The sequence below is a fragment of the Humulus lupulus genome, chromosome 2, assembly GCF_963169125.1.
Source record: "Humulus lupulus chromosome 2, drHumLupu1.1, whole genome shotgun sequence".
NCBI lineage: Eukaryota > Viridiplantae > Streptophyta > Magnoliopsida > Rosales > Cannabaceae > Humulus > Humulus lupulus.
Window position 1 is genome coordinate 56,144,511 of NC_084794.1, and position 7,695 is coordinate 56,152,205.

A 7,695-nucleotide genomic window follows, 5' to 3' on the forward strand; every position below is an offset into this window, starting at 1 on the left:
TCTCGCATGAATCTTGCTTTTCCAGATTATCTTCCAAACAATGGATTTGAAACGGCCTAGTTAGCCCAGACCATTACACTATGTATTTTAAATAGTGCTTAACTCGCTAGACGAGTCATTAGACCATAAACGTGCATCTAAGTGTGATTACAGGTCCAGAGTTAAAAATTTAGGTTAAAAGGAATGGAGGTTTCATTAAAAACATTAAAATGTACATGGGATCCCAGAATAACGTTTACAAAGTTGTTTACAATTTCAAAAAGGTCATTATAATTCAAAAGTTACAACCCACCAACCTAAGCGGCAAAAATAGGGTTACACCCTAGTTCCTTTGAGAAACCTTGGTCGTAGTGGTCAAGCAGCCGCATATGTACACATCACAACCTAAGCTCTCCAACTCAGGGCTAGTCCAGCTTTCCTTTCCATTTACCTGCACCACGTAGCACCCGTGAGCCAAGGCCTAACAAGAAAACTTAATAAAAGTGCATGAACAATATATACAGATTCAGATTTATATCCAGCATGCCCAACAGTAATAACCTACTCACGCATGCATACAAGTACAAATAAATGATTATGGAATCATTACGGGGCTTTCCGCCCTAATCAGATGACCATAGAGTCAACCTAGGCTCCTTTGCCATGAATAGATGACGATAGAATCAACCTGGGGCTCTTTGCCCTAGCTATATGACCATAGGGTCAACCTGGGTCCTTTGCCCTAGCTCTGAGTAACTAGACATAGAGCTAGCCAAGTGTTTTAGTTTTCTACGACCATTGGGTCGAACGAGCGTGTAATGCTCTCCTGATTAGATCTAATCATATCGACCAGCGCTCACCGCGCTATTGCCGCCCTTGACTCATAAGCCAATGCTTTACAACCAGCGCTATTGTTGTCCTTGATTGATAAGTCAATGCTTTACTCAAGTATATAATGCAAACAAGCATTCATCATATGAAAAATATCCATATATAGAGCACTCAACATGCTTCATCAACAATAACAGGCATAATCAAAATCATGCGCATTTATAAGGGTCAATGCTCAGTCAAGACTATATTCTGCATTTAATCATGTACATCACATAATGGGTGAAGTTTTCTTACCTCAGATCCAAGTGTAATGAAAAATAAGAGCGACCCTCAAGCACAATCATGATCCCGAGCCCTTAGGGATAACCTAGTCACAACCAAGTATAGAATCCCGTCAATAATGAGTAAATAAAGGCTTCTGAACAGAGTCCTAGCCTCCGAGACGTCGAATCCTACCAAACTGGGTAGTAGGATCAATCCTGAGCCCTTAGGTTTAAATTCCCATCACTAAAAACCCATTTTGGCAATTTTCCCCTTTTGGGTCGCGGCCCCAAAACCCTGAGGCGACCTGCTCAAGAACATGGGCTAACCCCTTCACTGTCTGCGCCATGGGCCATGGCCCACCTAAAAGTTGCCACTACCCAAGGTGCCCCCAACAGCCGATTCCTCTTTTTTTTCAAGCCTGGGCTGCGACACACAAAAAAAGGGTCACGGCCCAACCACAGACACAGCCCGAAAACTTTGTTTTCCCATTTTAAATCATTCCAAAAACCTATCCAAACATACCCAAATCTCAAAAACAAAGTTCTGAGTCATCTCAATGGCACAAAATCATCAAAACCCAAGCTTCAAATCATTCAAAAACTCCTCAAAACGAAAAATCCAAATGCAAAACTTAAAAAATTTTAGGAAACGGAAACTCAAAAATTCAAAGCTTAAATTACCTTTGATTATGTCATGTCACGGTAAATCCTCTAGCTAATAAGCTTCTAATATTTCCTAGAATCTTTATGACTCGATCTTTGCTTGAATTCAAGTCCTAAAACTCGAGTTTCCTTCGAAAATTCGACGAACGACAAAAATGGATAATGGGAGAGAGAGAAAAAGAGTGTTTTGAACGTATATTTCTTTCTGACATGTTACTTCGAGCTTAAGTAACCACAAGTAAATCCCAATGCTCGGGGTCCCAAATACGCCATCGAGGGTAAAATAGTCAAAATTCCCAGAATTTCCTCCTGATCTCACTAACTCCTAATATATCATTAAATAATCATTCACATTACCCAATAACCTGATAATGTGCTAAATGCCCAATACACCCCTTGACTCACCCAGAGTTAAGTATTGATTCCGTTGTGACTTTTCTGCTAACTTGCTCCCTAGAATCGCCTCGTGTCGAGTAACCCAAATATATCCACATAATAATGTGGTCTCACACATATATCACATATATGCCAAATATACCCATAACGGGCCAAATTACAAAAATTGCCCTTCTAATAAGAAACAGGCCCGCATGCTTAATTAATACCCCTAAACATGCATATCATGTCATATTATAATATAACTCACATAATCACATAATTGCATGCATATATAACACATAAACATGTAATTTCAATAATTTGTCATCCTGACCCTTTAATCAAGGCCCTAAGCCTTGTTAAGTAATTTGGGACGTTACAACTATCCCCTCCTTACAGAAATTTAAACCTCGAAATTTTACCTGAACAGCTTGGGATACTGATTCTACATGTTTGACTCCAACTCCCAGGTTGCCTCCTTGACCTTGATGTTCCTCTATAATACCTTAACCAAAGGTATAGGTTTGTTTCTCAGGACCTTGTCCTTCCTATCAAGTATCTGGACTAGTTGTTCCTCATAGGAGAGATCTGCCTGAAGCTCCAGATCCTCATAACTTAACACATGAGTCACATCTGACACATATTTATGAAGAGCTGAAATATGAAATACATTGTGTACGGTCAACAGTGCCAGAGGTAAGGCCAATCTATAGGTCACTTGACCAATTCCTTCCAGGATCTCAAATGGTCCTACAAATCTAGGGCTCAACTTGCCTTTCTTCCCAATTCGCCTCACCCCTTTCCATGGTGAGACTCTGAGGAAGACATAGTCTCCCACTTGGAACTCCACATTCCTATGTTTGGGTAAGAGAAAAGGTAGCCCTTTGGGACCCTCTTTCTCTTAGATGAGAGTATTAAGCTTCAAAAACAAGAGTCACGCTCTTTAAACGCCCTAAGAAATAGGCTTAAGTCATCGATTCCAATCCTTTTCTTTTTTTCGATATGCCGTTCCGCGAGAAGAGCGAATGAAAGAAAAAACCTAATAGCATGAATATCCTTCGCCCGTTATCTCCTCATCTTCCTATTTATAAGCAGTCCGCTTTGAAATCGTCCGCCCTGCACCCACCCCCCGAGTATATGCTTCAACAGGAATCACACAAGGGTAGATCGATACAATAGAAACCTCTGGTAAAATGCCCAACCCAGCAGATAAAGTACATTACATAGTCTGTTTTAGGGATTGGCGACTTACCCATTCAGTGACTTTGGCGCTGGACGTTCCCAAAATGGGTACTATCGGGTCGGGTGAATTCAATAAGTCAACATAACTTTTTGTCTGCTTTGAGAAGCAAGCATCTGAGCTCTGATCTTCTCAATGGCCTCATTGTTCCTCTGTACTGCCTCAAGACCCAAGTATTTCCTTTCTCCTGTCTCATCCCAATGAATGGGAGACCTGCATTTCCTACCATACAACATCTCATAAAGAGCCATCCCAATAGTCGACTAATAGCTTTTATTGTAGGAAAACTCTATCAAAGGCAAATACTTACTCCAAGACCCACCATAGTCCAGCACACATGCTCACAGCATGTCCTCTAATATTTGAATCGTCCTCTCAGATTGTCCATTTGTCTGAGGATGATAAGCAGTACTGAACTTCAACTGTGTACCCATGGCCCTCTACAAACTTCTCCAAAACTTGGAAGTAAATGTGGGGTCCCGATCTGACACAATCGACCGCGGAGCCCCATGAAGGTGCACTATCTCTTTCACATAGAGATCTGCATACTGGTCAATTTTATACGTTGTCCTCACTGGTAATAAGCGAGCTGATTTAGTGTATCGATCCACAATAACCTACATTGAATTACGTTGACGCACAATCCTGTGTAACCCCACCATGAAATCCATCGTGATGTCCTCCCATTTCCACTATGGGATGTCCAGGGGCTGTAAAAGCCCTGATGGTCTCTGATGCTCAGCCTTGACCTGTTGATATGTCAAGCACTTAGCCACATATTCTATCACATCCCTCTTCATCCAAGGCCACCAATACAGTGACCTCACATCCTGATACATCTTCGTGGTGCCTGGATGCAAAGAGTAAGGAGTAGTATGAGATTCATCCAGAATCTCCCGTTTGATATCAGTGTCCATCAGAATACAGATCAGACCCTTGTATCTTAACAAGCCCATATCTGACACTGTATAGTTCCGAGACACTAAAGCTAGAATGTTGTCTCTGATCTTTGTCAGTTGTGGATCTCCCAATTGACCTTCCTTTATTCTTTCCAATAGTGTAGACTGTAGTGTAATGTTGGCCAACTGGCCCACCAACAATTCTATACCAGCTCTGGTCATATCCTCTGCTAACTCTCTGGATATCAGTCACGCACTGGAAATCTGTCCCAGACCCTTCCGGCTTAAGGCATCTTCCACTACGTTGGCCTTCCCTGGGTGATACAGGATTTCACAATCATAATACTTTACCAACTCTAGCCAACGCCTCTGTCTCATGTTTAGATCCTTCTATGTGAAAAAGTACATTAGGCTCTTGTGGTCAGTGTATAACTCACACTTTTCCCCATAAAGGTAATGCCTCCATACCTTTAATGCAAAAACCACTGCTTCCAACTCTAAATCATGTGTGGGGTATCTTTGATCATAATTTTTCAACTGGCCTAATGCATAGGCAATCACCTTCCCTGACTGCATAAGAACACAACCCAAACCCTGATGTGAGGCATCACAGTAAATCACAAACTTCTCCTGATCTGTCGGGAGATTCAAAACTGGAGCTGTAATTAATCTCTGCTTCAATTCCTAGAAGTTGTTATCGCATTTGTCTGACCACACAAACTTCTAATTCTTGTGCGTCAGTTCAATCAATGAAGTTGCAGTCCTTGAGAACCCTTCCACAAAACACCTGTAGTAACCTGCCAATCCAAGGAAGCTCCTTATCTCTAAGGCATTACTTGGCTTTGGCCAATCTCTGATCGTCTCAATCTTGGCTGGGTCCACCTTGATCCCCTCCTTACTGACAATATGACCTAGGAAAGTTACCTAAGGTAACCAGAACTCACATTTCTTGAACTTAGCAAACAACCTAAGCTCCCTCAGTCTCTGTAGAACCAACCTCAAATGTTGCTCATGTTCTGACTCTAATTGAGAATAAACTAGAATATCATCGATGAAGACAATCATAAACTAGTCCAGGTAATCCTTGAACACTCTGTTCACCAGATCCATAAAAGCAACTAGGGCATTAGTCAACCCAAAGGACATGACTAAGAACTAATAATTCCCATATCTAGTACGAAAGGAAGTCTTTGGTATATCTCCCTCCTTGATCCTCAGTTGGTGATAACCAGATTGAAGATCTGTCTTTGAGAATATCATCTTACCCTACAACTGATCAAACAGGTCATCTATCCTTGACAGAGGATACTTGTTCTTGATTTTCAACTTGTTCAGTTCCCTGTAGTCAATACACATTCTCAGATAACCATCTTTCTTCTTTACAAACAGGACTGGTGCACCCCATGGTGAAAAAATGGGTCTAATAAAACCCAAGTTTAACAGCTCCTGCAGTTGTACCTTTAGTTCTCTCAACTCTGTTAGGGACATTCTCTAAGGTGCCCTAAACAGTGGCTTTGTCCCTGGTGCTAGTTCAATTACAAATTCAATCTCTCTATGTGGTGGCAACCCTGGTAAATCCTCTGGAAACACATCCAGAAACTCACAGACTAATCTAGTCTCCTCTGCTTCCACTGGCATGACCTGAGTGGTATCTACCACACTGGCTAAGAATCCTATGCAACCACCTTGCAATAGACCTCTAGCCCTCAATACAGATATCATAGGTACACGGGGTCCATGCACGGTGCCAACAATTACAAAAAGATCCTCACCTTCAAGCTCAAAGGTTACCATTTTCCTTCTGCAATCGATGGTTTCCCCATACTTCACTAACCAAACCATACCCAGAATAATGACAAAGTCGATCATAACCAACTCTATCAAATCAACTGACAACTCTCTGCCTTCCACTATTATTGGCAAAGATCTGACCCATCTTCTGGATACTACTAACTTTCCAGTGGGTAATAAGGTCCCAAACCCCACAGCATAATAATCACATGGTCTGCACAATCTATCAATAACTCTACTAGCAACAAAAGAATGTGTAGCACCAAAATCAATCAAAACAGTATAAAGGGGTTCCAATACTAAAAAGCTGACTTGTGACTACTGAGGGACAAGCATTAGCTTATGCCTGTGTCAATACGAACACTTGAACTGGGGTCAAGCTATTTTCCTTTAGTGGTTCTTCCTTTCTTGCCTTCGGGCAATCTTTCTTTAGGTGTCCCACTACCCTGCATAAAAAGCAGGCGTTTTCCCAACACTCCCCTATGTGACACCTCTTGCATCTGGTACACTTTGGAAAAGTCCTCCAGTCCTCACTGTCGCCCTAGCGGCCTGTTGAAATACCACAAGGTCTCTTGTCAAGGCCTGGAGCTGGAAAGGCATCAGAAACCTTCCGTTTCTGATCACTGGGGGCCCCGCCTCTACCTGAACTCATAAATGGAGGTCCCACCCTCCTAGTGTCTCTCTTGGTTGCATTATTATGCCAAATTTTGTTTGTTGCACTCTCAGCTGTGAGCGCCTTCTCAACAACCTGTGCATAGGTAGTCACCCCTGACATAGTGGTAATACGAACATCCCATGCTATCATAGGTTGTATCCCCTGGAGAAACCTCTCCCTTCTGGTCCCATTAGTGGGCACTAGTTCCCTGAAAAACTTTGCCAGTCTATCAAATTTCAAGACATATTCAGTCACTGATGAGTTGCCCTGAAGTAACCTGTTGAACTCTTCAACCTTCGCCGCCTTGATGGCGTCATTGTAATACTTCTCATTAAACAAAGTCTGAAACTCTTCCCAATCCAGGGCATTAACATTTCTGGTCTGGGATATCACTTCCCACCCAATTCGGGCATCCTCCTGAAACATATACATGGCACATGCCACCCTCTCGTTACCATACACCTTCATAAAGTCTAGGATGGTGGTAACCATACTCATCCACTGCTCGGCCTTAGCCGGATCTACACCACCCTAAAAATTAAGAGGCTGCTGTTTCCTGAACCTTTCATAAAGAGGTTCCCATTTATTCCCAGCCTCTAGCGGCTGCTCAACAATTGGCACCATCACAGGTGGTGCCTTTGGCAAGATGTTCCCTACAGAAACCTATTGCTGTCTCAAGAGGTAGATTTCTTCATCCTGCCTCAATACCCTGGCTTGCAAATCAACAAGCAACTGTTTCCAGTTCTCAGGAGCTAGGGGTCTGACCCTGGTCATTATCCTAACCCTGTCTATCATTCTGGCCCTGATCTTCCTAGCTAGCTGATGATTCAATTCACCTTGGAAGAATACTTCCAAGCTTGTACCTTGCTCAATAATCAATTCGACTAGTTAGGTAGTGATAATTAAACCTCTTGCCGACTCACGGTCCAAGATCAAGCATATAAACATTCACATTCAGCAGTCATGCTAATAAGCATGTCGGTTCATATTCAT